Here is a 16,236-nt window from a genome sequence, read left to right on the forward strand (position 1 = left end):
GGCACTACCTCCAGAGTTGGAGAAGATACATAATGTCTTCCATGTGTCTATGTTGAGGAGGTATCGATCAGACCCAACTCATGTACTACCAGTAGAGGAAATTGAAGTGAATCTAGACCTCACATATGAAGAAGAACCCATACAAATTCTGGCTTATGAGGTGAAGCAGCTACGGAACAAGCAGATACCGTTGGTAAAAGTACTGTGGAACCATCATTCAGGCCAAGAGGCTACTTGGGAACGAGAGGAGGACATGAGGAGACAGCACCCACAGCTGTTCAGAGATTAATACCAGGTAAAATTTTGAGACGAAATTTATTTAAGGGGAGGAGAATTGTAACACCCCTATTTGTATAGCCTGGTATATTTCACTGCTCCGGTGACCGGAGTCGGTCCGGGCAATTAAGGGGATTAGAACCATACTTAAGACAACTAGATAAACTATAAACACAAATAATTAGTAATGTCCAATTAGTTAAGTATAAACAAGAAAAACAGAACATAAGAAGTTAAACGAGCCGAGAGTCACAGTGATGGGTGACCTTCTCGAGAACGACTGCAAAGTCATTTTAAACTCAAATTTCAAACCGTAAAATGTGATGTCGTGATCCTTAGGACCCTTATAAACACAGTGGAAAAGAGAAAATCACAAAAAAGAACTGTTAAGCTAGTCAAATAATTAGGTCAGAGAGCCGAAATAAATATGAAATTAATTGCAAACTGGGATGAACCAACGAGGGGCAATTTGGTCAATTGACTCCGAGAGCTGACTCCTGACCTGACTGTCAAATAAAATTGGAGAAAAGAAAATTTTGGAGTCGGGAATTAAATTAAAGAACTAATAGAAAAAAAAAAGAAAAAAAAAAGAAGAATGAAAAAGTTAAAAAGGTAATGACACATGTGGTGACACATGCATGATGCCATAAGTATTTTAATTAAAATTTATTTAATTAGAATTATGGTCTTCCTAAGACATAAAATAACAAAAAAAAAAAAGAACAAAAAAATTGGTTTCTTCTCCCATTCCCGTCACCTCTCACCTCTCTCTCAAAATCCACCATTGAAGCTTGATTTCAAGCTCCATAAACCCTAAAAAAATCTCCCATAAATTCCCTAATTTTGTTGATTAAACCTTGTTTGGGCAACTAGAAAAGAATATTGACCAAGAAATTTTGAAAAAAAAGTGAAGGTTTGGGTGGTTGAATTTCAAAGAGAAAGGTTAGTCAAGAATCCTCTCAATTCTCCTTTTATTCATGAATTTGCACTTGAAGTGAACTAGGATTGTTGAAAATAAAATAAAAACAACATATTTAGGAATATAATGAAATTCAGCCAGCTTAGAGGTAACTTGAAATTGATGGATTTTGATACAATTAAAAGGGTAGGCAAGCTTGATTGAAGGTGTAGTTGAGGTTTATATAGTTTAATTGCATGAAATGAGCTAAACATGGAAATTAGGGTTTTAGACATTAGGGTTTGGAGACCAAAAATGTGAAGAAGTGCTAAATGATGTCTTTGGCATAGTTTAAGGAGAGAAATGGTCATTTGTGATCTAATTAAGTGTGTTAGAAGTGTTTGAATCAAAGCCAAATTCAGATTGGGTATGCACCATGACTAAAAGTCAACTTTGAGGGACCAAAAATGGAATTTTACAAGTCCAATTGGTATGAGACCAATTGGGAATGAAAATAGGCACTAAATGACACAATTTTCATTTAGGAAGCATGCTCAAAAAGCGACTAAAACCTAGTGAACAAATTTACCAAAGTTGAGAAATCACAGTCTGCCTCTACACAAACTGACCAAATGAACAGTGTTTGTTCATTTAGTCATAACTCGAGCTAGGCAGGTAAAAATGACCTGAAATTTTACCAGTGGTTAGATGAGATATAGACCTAAAACTTTCATGAAGAAACCAACCCAAATTATGCCATTAACCCAATCAAATTACTAAGCAAAGTTGGTGTCCTGAACCTGTAGAACTGCAGATTACCATATGAACAGTAAAGTTTCAATGGTTATAACTCTCTCTAGAAAACTCTGATTTAGGTGATTCTTGAACCGATGGAAACGTCAGACATAGTAGAACATTTCATATGAAGAAAATTAGACCAAATTATGGACTTAACTTGATTAAATTGCTGAACGAAGTTGGATTAATAAATCTACAGAACCAAATTCTATAGCATGAATAGTAACCATAATTTGGGTATAACTTGTGCTACAAAACTCCGATTGGAGTGATTCAAAAAGGAGAATAAACTTAAGACAATGGAGAACATTTTCTATGAAGAAAGTTTTGTTAAATTCCAACAGTAAACTGACCAATGAAACAGTAAAATTAGGGACAACAAAATTGAAAATTTGGCAATTTTGCCTAAAAGACCTAAGTTTTGAGAAAATGACCAAATCCAACAAGTTTAGTGACCAAAATGTGGTATGAGGGTGAAGTTGGAATTCCCATACCTATTAAGCCTTAGAAAGTCAACAATTTGACTTAAATAGTATAGTGAATAGTAACCCGAAACACAAAATTTTAAGAACATCGAGTTTATCACGTTAGAGCTAGGCTCGATGTGAAGTTAAATTTATTTTTGGATTTATGCCAAGTTATGGTACTGAAACACTGTGAAATTGTGTGTTTCAGTGGAAAAGAATACCGGGAAAGAACCCGAGGAGAAGAGTCAAGGCCAACAGGCGACTCGTTTGAGGTTTGTGCACAACTTATACTTTTTATAATCATCTTTTGCATACTGTTTTGAATAATGTGAAATATTGGATTATGGCATTCTTATGATGTTTGATTTAAATTGTTGAAAGTTATTATGCATATTGAAATGACAATGTTTAGCAAATTGTTAAGATAAGTTTTGAAACCAAAGTGTCATGACCATATATTTGAACACCTCACTAGCACGACTAGTGGGAGTAATTAATTTTGAATTTTGATTCCTTCTCTGGAGAAGTGTTGAGGTGTGCTAGTAGAAGAGGATGTGAATGGATATCCATATATTTGAGCTAGCTAGCATTGTGACGTGATTTCTCTTTAGCCTTTGGCTATTGAGATTCTATTTGTTTCGAATGGCATGATCTAACTGTGGGTTTTATGAAATGTGTTTTGATACTTCGAAATGAACTTGGTTTGCATTAAAATTTCATAATTCATGTTTTGTGTTTAATGCTCATGTTTAGTCAAATTTTTGAATAAATGTGATTTATATTCTGCATAAAGATTATTTTAGTATGTTGTGCACCACTGAGTCCTAGTACTCAGTGATAGCTTTTATTGCTGTCGCAGATTTAGAGACTAGAGGAGCAGCAGACTGAACTACTAAAGATTGAGGATCATTCAGTTTGAAGTCTTCGGGTATAATTTATACCCTAACTGTAAATATTTCTTTTGATGTATATATTGCACATAAATGTATGGACATGTAAAAATGGGTCTTGAGTAGTTTGTATAAAATTTGTATAAAGTTGTAATATATATTGTAGTTTGAAATTCTCTTAATGTAAATTTTATAATGATGTATCTAAATTATTTTGTCTCTAATGAAATATGAATGGAACTATTTTATTTAATTTGAATGAAATGGATTGCTAGTATTTTTATGATCATTGGATAGTGGATTTAAAATTTGAAAGTTGATAAATGTGTTGAGAAATTATTGAGATTGAGTATGAAATTGAAGCAGTTGTTGAGAAAAATTTTTAGAAATGCTTTTTACAGGTATTTGAAGAACTGTTTTCTTAAAATACAGAGGGAACTCTATCAAAATTTTTATAAAATTTGCGGAAAAATAAAATGGGCCAAAAGTTTTAACTAGTTTTTTTTTTAATTAAATGTTTTAAATACCTATTAGAAAACGCTCACCACTTATCAAAAATAAGAAAATTGTTTTAAAATCCCTTGTAGGGTACTTAATGAGTTATCGGTAGGTGAAGTTCGGTAGTTCATTAGGTATTCTACGGGATCATGTTATGCCTTACAGAGGGGTAAGGTGTGACATTATTTTTCGTGATATTTATTTAAATTTAATTTTAAATAACCTTTTTGTCTTAGTAGGTTATTAATTTCCTAAATAATTATAAATATAATCATAATTATAATTGAAATTTCAATTCTTTCGTCACATATTTCATTCTCTTTATTTTTCATACTCCTTTTCAATTAATTAAAGTCCACTTTAATTCTTTAATTTCACTTAATTCATGTCACATTTTGGTCAAAAGTCAGCTCTTCAGGTGAAATGACTAAAATGCCCTTTATAGAATTATAGTCCATCTTTACCGATTAGGTTTTTGGCATTGTTTTCCTTTCAAGTCTTGAACTTATTTGTTGACCCCGTGTAGCTCAAAATGAGCATTGATTTTGATGATAACAAAATTCAAAGAGAATCTATCTAACCCAACTTTAAAGTGATGTGTAGATTCTTTGTCTCATTGCTAAAGAATTCTTGAAGTTGCATCTAAGGAGAAAGGATACACAAAAGCATTTCAAGACAAATTCAAAATGAGAAAAGAACAAGACTATGGAAGCCAAGACTCAAAGAAAAGGTATGAAAGGCATAGTATTAAAGAGTGAGTCTTAGGTCTTTTGTGAAAAGAATGGATGAGAATTTAGTCATATGGAGCTCAAAAATGAAATTTTATTTTCTGATTACTTTTTCTCACCATGACCTTGGATACTACCATTGAAATATTTTTTAAGGTCTAAATCAATTGACATTGCAAGTTGAGATATGCAGCTATTGACTTAGTTTGCTAACTGGTTTGCTAAATTTTTTAGTTTGCTAAAAACGTTAGTTTACTAACCAGTTTACTGACTGCTCCTAAAATTTCATTAGTTTGCTAATTTATCAGAGCTGCTCAACTTCGCACAAAAGGATAAAATAACGGCTATTTTGTCTTGGGCAGTATGTATAACGTTCTAAAAGGGTTTCAAACGGTCTAAAATGATTTGGGACTATAAATACACATTCTTTACTTCATTTACACTTGATGAAAGCCTACATTTGAACTCCAACATTGATTTTTCATTTATTGATTTCATTCAAGAGCTTTAAAGATTTTGAGCTTCCATTGGCAAATCAACTCATCTCTTCTTTATAGTTTGATTTGTATTGAGTAAGAGTAAGTGTTACAATATTGAATTGCATTTTTGAGAGGTCGTACAAGCACCTATTGAAGCTTGAGAGAGAAAGTGCTTGTGATAGCACTTGTGAAGGTTTCAAGCTACCTTGGTAAAAGCTTGGTGTTGAAAAGTTATAAAGGGCTTTTGGTCTCTTGCCTTCAAAAGAGCAAATACTGGAGAGAAGACTCAAAGAGGGTTCTTTGAGAGAGTGGATGTAGGCTAGTTAAGCCGAACCACTATAAAAATCGTTGTGTTTGATCTCTCTAACCTTTACCTCCTTAATTTTGTGCAATTTAAATTTTACTTGCTATATATATGATATTGAATGTTGTTTGAATAAGATTGAATTGATGAATTTGAGTACATATTGAGTGACTTGAGAAACAAATTGTATATTGTATGATACATGCCTTGTTAGATATTGCCATATACATTGATTGAGGGTTGAATTGCAACTTAGGAACACATTGTTGAAGCACATATTACTTTCATTTTATTTAGTGAAGCACCTAGTTGAACAAAGCCACAATTTTTCATTAGGCTACAAGCAAGGGCCGAAAAATTGTTAAAGTCCAATTCACCCCCCTCTTGGACTATTTTGGGACAATAAATTGGTATCAGAGCTTGTCTCTCTTGCTTAGGCTCTTACAACCTTAGAGTGATCCACAATGGCTAGTTCATCTAGTAATTCTGCCGGTATACCCGCACCATTAGTTGAAGGCTACTCAATCACTAGACCACCACTCTTTAATGGCACTAATTATTCATTTTGGAAAGTAAGAATGAGAAATTTCATACAATCTGTAGATATTAATGCATGGAGAATTATTAAAAATGGTCCACATGTTCCTCAAAAGAATGGTCCAGGAACTACAAAGGTTCCAAAACTTGAAGATGAATATGATGACAATGATTGGAAGAAAATTTCTATAAATGCTAAAGCCATTAATATTTTGCATTGCTCACTTGACCTAAATGAATACAATCGTGTTTCAGGATGTCAATCTGCTAAGGAAATTTGGGATAAGCTTGAAGTGACTTATGAAGGAACTGATGTTGTTAAAGAGTCCAAAGCAAACCTTCTTATTCGAGATTATGAGCTATTTGAAATGAGGCCAGGAGAATCAATTGCGGATATGAGTACAAGGTTTACTGATCTTGTGAATCTTCTCAAATCGCTTGGTAAAAGATTTGAGGAAGCTGAACTTGTGAAGAAAATTCTTAGATCACTTTCAAAATCTTGGGAAGCAAAGACTACAGTTATCCAAGACACCAAGGATTTTAAAACTTTCACCTATGATGAACTCATTGGCTCTCTCATTGCACATGAGATGGTATACAAGACAGATGAAGTTGAAAATGAGCAAAAGAAGAAGAAAAGCATTACTCTCAAGTCAAATAAGGATGAAGAAAAGAAGAAAGGAGTTGCATTCAAAGTTGACTCAAGTGACAACTCAAATGCTTCAAGTGATGATGATGATGAAATGGCTATGCTTGCAAGAAAATTCAAAAGAGCTTTCAAGAAGGGAGGAAGCAAATACAAGAAATTCTTGAAAAAGCATACTCCCAAGGATAAACACTTCAGAGATTCAAAAGAAGAAATTGTATGTTATGAGTGTCACAAACCTGGACATATCAAGCCCAAAATGTCCATTGCTCAAAAAGAAGAAAGGAAAAGAAGATAGGAGCAAGAAAGCTATGAAAGTAGTTTGGAGCAACAGTGAAGAATCTTCAAATGATGAATCAAGCGACAAAGAGACTGCTCTTCTTTGTATGATGGCACTTGAAGAGAAAGTAGAGAGTTCACAAAAGGAAGAAGAAAGTGACAATGAGGTAAATTCTTATGAATCTCCTAATGTAGAAGAACTTGAACTTGCATTTGCTAGAGTATATGATGAGTATAGAAATTATAAGAGAAAATGCAGTAAAATGAATTTAGAGATTGAATCATTGATATCACAAAATATTGCCATGTCCAATGTGTATAAAGAAAATGAATTTTACAAAGGACAAATTGCTTTGTTTAAAGAACTAGACTTAGAGTTGAAATCCTCAAAAGAAACTTGTGAAATGCTCATTGAGAAAAATAAAGTTCTTGAAGCTAAAGTAGAGTCTTTGACAAATGATTTGGCAAAATTTACAAAAGGAAAAGAAACTCTAGATGTACTTCTTGGAAACCAAAGAATTTCAAATGAGAAATATGGAATTGGTTTTGATGGTTTCATGAACTATGACAAGTACAAGAATCATTCCATTAAAGCATCTACATCCTCCTTGCCAAATGTTACATGTTATTATTGCAATAGAAAAGGTCATATGATTAGTTCTTGTGCACTTAGGAAAGGTCATCTTAAGGTAAAGAAGGTATGGGTACCAAAGGGAACCTTACCTAAGGTCACTAACCCCCAAGGACCCAAAGTTGCTTGGCTACCTAAAGTTCAATGATTAAATTTTAGGTTTGTTTCAAAGGGATGAAGGAAAGTGAAAAATGGTACATAGATAGTGGTTGTTCAAAGCACATGACTGGTGAAAAGGACAAGTTTTCAAAAATCACAATGAAAGATGGAGGATACGTAAAATTTGGAGATAAAGGAAAAGGAAAAATAATTAGAAATGGCACAATAGGAACCAAACCTTGTATTGAAGATGTGTCGCTTGTTGAAGGATTGAAGTACAACTTGCTAAGTGTAAGCCAACTTTGTGATAAAGGTTTTGAGGTAAAGTTTACTTCTTCTCTATGTACAATCAATAACTTAGATAATGATACATTGTTCATTGCCAATAGATCTAACAATGTTTACTTGCTTGACATGAATAATTTTGAAACTAATCATGGTACATGTCTAGTATCTCTTGATAACTCTAGTTATTTGTGGCATAGAAGACTAGGTCATGCAAGCATGCATACACTCTCAAAATTATCTAAGAAAGAACTTGTTAATGGTCTTCCTAAGATTAATTATGAAAATGAATTTCAATGTAGAGCATGTGCACTAGGAAAGCATACTAGAGTATCTTTTAAATCTAAAAATATTGTGTCTACCACTAGGCCACTAGAATTGCTTCATCTTGATTTATTTGGACCCGTAACTCCTACTAGTCTTGGTGGAAAGTCATATGCTTTAGTTATTGTTGATGACTATTCAAGATATACATGGACATTTTTCCTTGCTCACAAAGATGAAACTTTTGAAAAATTCACCTCTTTTAGTAAAATGGTTCAAAATGAAAAAGGCTTTTGCATCTCATCTATAAGAAGTGACCATGGAACTGAATTTGAAAATCATTTGTTTGAAAAATATTGTGATAAACATGGAATCAATCATAATTTTTCAGCTCCTAGAACACCACAACAAAATGGGGTAGTGGAAAGGAAAAATAGGACTTTGCAAGAAATGACTAGAACTATGTTGAGTGAAAATAATTTGCCAAAGTACTTTTGGGCTGAAGCTGTTAATACATCTTGCTATGTGTTGAATAAAGTTTTGATTAGACCAATTTTGAAAAAGACCCCCTATGAGCTATGGAAAGGAAGGAAACCAAATATCTCATATTTCAAAGCATTTGGTTGTAAGTGCTATATTTTAAATAACAAAAAGGATAACTTGAAGAAATTTAATACTAAATCCGATGAAGGAATCTTTCTTGGGTATTCAACAAAGAGTAAAGCCTATAGAGTGTTTAATAGAAGAACTTTGGTTATTGAGGAAACTATTCATGTTTTGTTTGATGAGACTAACCCTTCTATTAGAAGGAAAAATGCTCGTGATGATAATAATGAGCAGATTTTTGGAAAAGAAAATTTAATATCAAGTCAAGAAATGGAACAAGTTGATGACAAAGATGAGGAAACTCAAGGAGAAACTACAATAGATGTCCATGATGCCAATGAAGATCAAATTAATGAAGAAATGCCAAATTTGGAAGAATTACAAGTAAATGAGCCTCAACATGATGATTTACCTAAAGAATGGAGATTCCATAGAAATCATCCTCAAGAAGACATTATTGATGATCCATCTCAAAGGATGATGACTAGAGCACAATTGAGAAGATATTTTGGTAATGTTGCTTTTGTTTCACAAATTGAACCTAAATGCTTTGAAGATGCTCAAAATGATAAAAGTTGGATTCTTGCCATGCAAGAAGAACTAAATCAATTTGAGAGAAATAAAGTTTGGAATTTAGTGCCTAAACCAAAAGATCATTCAATTATTGGTACTAAATGGGTTTTTAGAAACAAAATGGATGAAAAAGGCAATGTTGTTAGAAACAAAGCTAGACTAGTGGCTCAAGGCTATAACCAAGATGAAGGGATTGATTTTGATGAAACCTTTGCTCCGGTTGCTAGAATTGAGGCTATTAGGATGTTGTGTGCCTTTGCATGTTTCAAGGATTTTATGCTTTATCAAATGGATGTCAAGAGTGCATTTTTAAATGGTTATATTGATGAGGAAGTGTATGTTGCACAACCTCCAGGCTTTGAAAATCATGAGCATCCAAATCATGTTTATAAACTTACTAAAGCTTTATATGGTTTAAAGCAAGCTCCTAGAGCATGGTATGAAAGGCTTAGTAATTTCCTTTTACAAAATGATTTTCAAAGAGGCAAAGTGGATACAACACTTTTTGTTAAGAAGCATCATGATGATATGCTCATTGTGCAAATTTATGTTGATGATATAATTTTTTGTGCTACTAACGAATCTCTTTGCAAGAAATTTTCTAAGATTATGCAGAATGAATTTGAAATGAGCATGATGGGTGAGCTCACATTCTTCCTTGGACTTCAAATTAAGCAAATGAATGATGGCATCTTCATAAATCAATCAAAGTATATCAAGGATATGCTAAAGAAATTTAAGATGAAAGATTTGAAGAGCATGGGCACCCCTATGAGTTCAACAATTAAAATGGACAGTGATGAAAAAGGTAAAGAAGTAGATACCAAGCTTTATAGAGGTATGATAGGCTCTCTTTTGTATCTTACTGCATCTAGGCCAGACATACACTTTAGTGTTTGCTTGTGTGCAAGATTTCAATCATGTCTAAAAGAATCTCATCTAAGTGCAGTTAAAAGGATTTTTAGATATCTCATTGGCTCATAATCAATTGGTTTATGGTATCCAAAGTGTGAATCATTTAATCTTGTTGGCTATAGTGACTCTGATTTTGCTGGAAGTAGACTGAATAGAAAAAGTACTTCAGGTACTTGTCAATTTCTTGGTCTTGCACTAGTTTCTTGGCACAATAAGAAATAAACTTCAGTAGCTTTATACACAGCTGAGGCAGAATATATAGCTGCTGGTAGTTGTGTTGCTCAAATCTTATGGATGAAACAACAATTGGAAGATTTTGATTTAAAATATAATATTGTTCCAATTAGGTGTGACAACACAAGTGCCATAAACTTGATCAAAAATCCAGTCCAACATTCAAGAACTAAACATATTGAGATCAGACATCATTTTATTAGAGATCATGTTGAAAATGGAAATATCAAAATCAAGTTTGTTGCCTCTGAAAATCAACTTGCTAACATTTTTACAAAACCTCTTAATGAAGAAACATTTTGCAGAATTAGAAGGGAAATTGGTATGTGTGAACTAGTTGTTTGAAATTTAAGTCATAATAATTTCATGTTTCTACATTTTATTCAATATGTGTGTGATCTGCTATGATATAAGTTTGCTGAGAAATCTCTAAAGAATATTAGCTAACTTGTTTGTGCACTCGTAAAATTAGTTTACTAAGTTGTATGCTAATATTGAGTGACTAAAATTAGTTTACTATATCGTGTACTGTTCAAATTGCAAACCAAAAGGTGATTGTGCTTGAAACTCTCTGCATGTCCAGCAATGCATTTTTTTTTTCATTTGATATCACATTCTCAGTGCTGTGTCAGACGTGTAGAAATATATATTTGTGCATATATGGATAAATAGACTTGTTTAAAATAAAAAAAAAGGGTGAAAGAAAACAGGTTCAGAGAAAGTACACTGAAATAGAAAAGCGCGGAACTCAAGAGGACTTAAATCCTCTGCCACACGAAACCGCCACCTTCTCTCCTCTGCATTGGTTCACGACACCATACCGCTAAAACATACCCATTTTCTTCCCGACAAAATTCATCCAAACCCATCAGACTTCTTGGCTCTCCTTCTTCTCCACTCCTTACACACCGAAAAACCAGTGTTCAAATTCACCATTTCTTTTCTTCTCGTCAATGGCTCGTGCTAAACGGAAGTCTCCTATTGCTGCGGCTGCTTCGTCTTCTTCATCAGCCTCCGACGACATCCCTGTCACCACATTACGAAAGAAATTGAGGGGAAAGAAGAAATTACCTGAATCGAAATCAACCAGTGCCTCTTCCGACCCATCCAAGGATGTTGAACCCACTGCATCGGCACCAGAAAAGAAAAAGAAGCGGCAAATGCGAAAGATTGGTACCCAACGCAAAAATGGGGCTGCCCAATCTTCGGGCTCAGTGGATAAAGCACTGTTAGATTGCAAATTTATCAAATGGGAGTACTTCAATCAGGTAAACTTTCAATTTAAAGAGATTTTTGAGTTTCAAGGATGGATGGATGTGTGTGAATGTACAAATGAGTATTACCCTAGGCTTGTTCAAGATTTTTATAGGACTTTACGAATAGTTGATGATGAAGATAAATTTGAGGTGATTTTGAATGACAGTGTATATGGTGTCTCTGTTGAAATGATAGCTACGGCTTTAAACTTACCTAATGATGGAAATAAAATTTCCACACATAAGGATGTTGCTAGGGTGGCAGGCTTTAATTTGGTTGAATTTGAAAACGAAGTGTTCCCTGCTAACACTGCAATAAATGAAAAGTCCACTAGCACAAAAGCTCTTCAACATTTCAAAATCATTCACAATATGGTGAACTACATTTTCTGTCCTAAATCTGGTAGCTATGGTTATTTGAGTCACCTGGACATGTGTATTATGTGGCACATTGTTAACAAAGTAAGGATGAATTTGGCTTATTTAATTTTCAAGAACATGTGCAAAGCTTATGGAATTGGAAAACTGCCTTATGCACATCTCTTGACTGCTGTGTTTAAAGAGCTAAATGTAAATGTTTCTAAGGAAAGCTCTAGGACTGATTTGATTGTGCTTCGAGAAATACACTCTGACACTGATGGAAGAAAGAAACAGTTTGAAAAGGGCGGTTCTTCCTCAGCTAAGGTTGGTTCTGATTCTACAAATGAATTTATGAGTGAGCTTCATTTTTAGTTTACTAGTCTGTTTGCTACTATTGATTTTTAATTTGCTACTGCACACCTTACTGCGTTTAAATTTGGGTTAACATGGTTCTTTTTGGGTTCTTTTCTCCTGTTTCCTTTTTGATTGATGATAAAAAGGGGGAGAATAGGATGGATATGATGGATATGGACATGTGAATATGTGTGTGAATATGTGTTGATACTTGTGTTGATGGATATGAATGCGTTGATATGAATGAGTTGATACTTGTTATGATGGATATGTGTTCATACTTGTGTTTATACTTGTTAATATTGTGAACGTGCTTTATAGCATAAATTCAGGGGGAGCTTATAATAGATTTCTTGGAAATTATGTGCACATATTTAGGGGGAGCATTTTCGGTATACTATACTTGAATTTACGTACTCACATAAACTTTCACACACTTTTATCTTTGACTGTTGATTCAGTTGAGTTTTGTCATCATCAAAAAGGGGAAGATTGTTGACCCCGTGTAGCTCAAAATGAGCATTGATTTTGATGATAACAAAATTCAAAGAGAATCTATCTAACCCAACTTTAAAGTGATGTGTAGATTCTTTGTCTCATTGCTAAAGAATTCTTGAAGTTGCATCTAAGGAGAAAGGATACTCAAAAGCATTTCAAGACAAATTCAAAATGAGAAAAGAACAAGACTATGGAAGCCAAGACTCAAAGAAAAGGTATGAAAGGCATAGTATTAAGGAGTGATTCTTAGGTCTTTTGTGAAAAGAATGGATGAGAATTTAGTCATATGGAGCTCAAAAATGAAATTTTATTTTCTGATTACTTTTTCTCACCATGACCTTGGATACTACCATTGAAATATTTTTTAAGGTCTAAATCAATTGACATTGCAAGTTGAGATATGCAGCTATTGACTTAGTTTGCTAACTGGTTTGCTAAATTTTTTAGTTTGCTAAAAACGTTAGTTTACTAACCAGTTTACTGACTGCTCCTAAAATTTCATTAGTTTGCTAATTTATCAGAGCTGCTCAACTTCGCACAAAAGGATAAAATAACGGCTATTTTGTCTTGGGCAGTGTGTATAACGTTCCAAAAGGGTTTCAAACGGTCTAAAATGATTTGGGACTATAAATACACATTCTTTACTTCATTTACACTTGATGAAAGCCTACATTTGAACTCCAACATTGATTTTTCATTTATTGCTTTCATTCAAGAGCTTTAAAGATTTTGAGCTTCCATTGGCAAATCAACTCATCTCTTCTTTATAGTTTGATTTGTATTGAGTAAGAGTGAGTGTTATAATATTGAATTGCATTTTTGAGAGGTTGTACAAGCACCTATTGAAGCTTGAGAGAGAAAGTGCTTGTGATAGCACTTGTGAAGGTTTCAAGCTACCTTGGTAAAAGCTTGGTGTTGAAAAGTTGTAAAGGGCTTTTGGTCTCTTGCCTTCAAAAGAGCAAATAGTGGAGAGAAGACTCAAAGAGGGTTCTTTGAGAGAGTGGATGTAGGCTAGTTAAGCCGAACCACTATAAAAATCGTTGTGTTTGATCTCTCTAACCTTTACCTCCTTAATTTTGTGCAATTTAAATTTTACTTGCTATATATATGATATTGAATGTTGTTTGAATAAGATTGAATTGATGAATTTGAGTACATATTGAGTGACTTGAGAAACAAATTGTATATTGTATGATACATGCCTTGTTAGATATTGCCATATACATTGATTGAGGGTTGAATTGCAACTTAGGAACACATTGTTGAAGCACATATTACTTTCATTTTATTTAGTGAAGCACCTAGTTGAACAAAGCCACAATTTTTCATTAGGCTACAAGCAAGGGCCGAAAAATTGTTAAAGTCCAATTCACCCCCCTCTTGGACTATTTTGGGACAACATTATTTATTTCCATTAATCCCTAAATTAAGTCCTAAATAAGAGTCTTACATGGTTCCTCATGAATTTGGGATAACAACTGAACTCACAGTTACTTCCCGGTTCGGTCACCCATCGCTATGGACTTAAGCTCACTTAACCGACTTACACTCAACTTATTTTATTTTTCTTCAACTTTACTTAACCAATTTATGACTCCTTAGTTTAAGTGTGGTTTCAGTCATTCTAGCTATTCAAACAGATTTTAGTCACTGGAACAGTAGAACGTACGGAACAACCTACAGTGAGGATGTTACATTATCGATACTGCTTAAGGCACCTCAGCAATTATAACACGAAGTTTAAAATTACTAACATGAAAGAAGCTCTCCAAAAGGCAGGTTAGTTATCTAAGTTTAATAGATATCATAAATTTAATTGAATTATTAATGTCACATATTATAAAGAATTAACATTATTCTTTTATATAGCACACCAAATTTAGAAGAAAAAAAAATTATGAGGCCATGAACACAATTAAGAGCGAGCATCCAGACACGTTTGAATGGGCCATAAAGATACCATGGGAAAAATGGACACGTTCTCATGATGGAGGGAAACGGTATGACTCCATGACAACTAATACCATTGAGCTAGTTAATGGAAGGGGATCCTTGCATTACCAATAACAATAATGATAGAGAAAATATTTTTCCAGCGTGTTGAATATAGCATGTCATTAAGTTTTAATTGAAAATTTAAATGTAGCAAACTCACTTAATGTCCGGATGTCTAACCACGATTGTGGTGAATTTGAAGTTTGGAAGGGAGGATTTAGAAAAAAGCATATTGTAAAACTTGATGAAAGGACATACACATGCGGGAAATTTCAAGAGTGCCCATGTGATAGTGGCATGACAATCAATGTCTATTAATGATGAGAAATATGTTTCAAATTATTATACGTTGGATCAAACGCTTAAGTCCTATGAGTGGCAGTTTCATGCATTTGGACATCATGAAGATTGGCCAAAAGATAACAATCCAATTCTTGTACTTGATCCAACACATAAAAGGTGTAAAGAAAGACCAAATTCATCAAGGAAAAAGAATGAAATTGATTGGAGGGTCAAAGGAAAAGTTGGGGAGACATCTAAAATCAAATGTTCGCTCTGTCTTGAATAAAGACACATAAAAAAGAGTTGTCTCGTGCGACAGACCACTAATAATTAATTATCTTACTCTTTTTAATTACGTTGTATTGAACAAATCCTATAATTAATTGTAATTACCATAAATTTTTTCACAATATGTTTATTTTTATGTTTTCTTTTTATGTGTGTAAATGTAACAGGGATTAATGCATAGGAAGATGAATTGTGTATCATCACATAAGAGTCATCCAAACACTTCAAATAAAAAAGCATATGAAAATATATTGGACAAATATACAGGCCCTAATGGATACGCATGATATGGTCATAAAAGAGGTTTTGTCAATCTGAAGTATTATGCATGTCTGTAACAAGGATTCGCAAACCATATATTTATAGGTAAGTATTCAAAGCATATTTCATATTTCAGAAAAATAACAATCACTGACAACATGAATGGGAGAGATTAATATTTCAGATTTCGAAAAAGTTACAATAATTGACAGCATGAATGGGAGAGATTATGAGAGACACGTTGTGAACTGGAAGCATATTATAGATTTCATGATTTATCTATCCTGAAGGTTCGATCAACTAAGGTAGAAAAGAATTTAGTTGATGGTATCCAAAAAGTTAAAGCACAACATTGTGTTGAGAATGAGATAATGAATAATTTTCTTGAATTATTTCACAAACAACGAATGCCATTCATAAATATGGATGAAGTTAATATTGTACCTAAAGTTACCTTAAACATGGAAGATGATGACATTTCTTATTTTAGTAACGATGATGATAATGATTTTGTACATTATCTCCCGCATTGCTT

Source organism: Hevea brasiliensis, chromosome 10, assembly GCF_030052815.1.
Source record: "Hevea brasiliensis isolate MT/VB/25A 57/8 chromosome 10, ASM3005281v1, whole genome shotgun sequence".
NCBI lineage: Eukaryota > Viridiplantae > Streptophyta > Magnoliopsida > Malpighiales > Euphorbiaceae > Hevea > Hevea brasiliensis.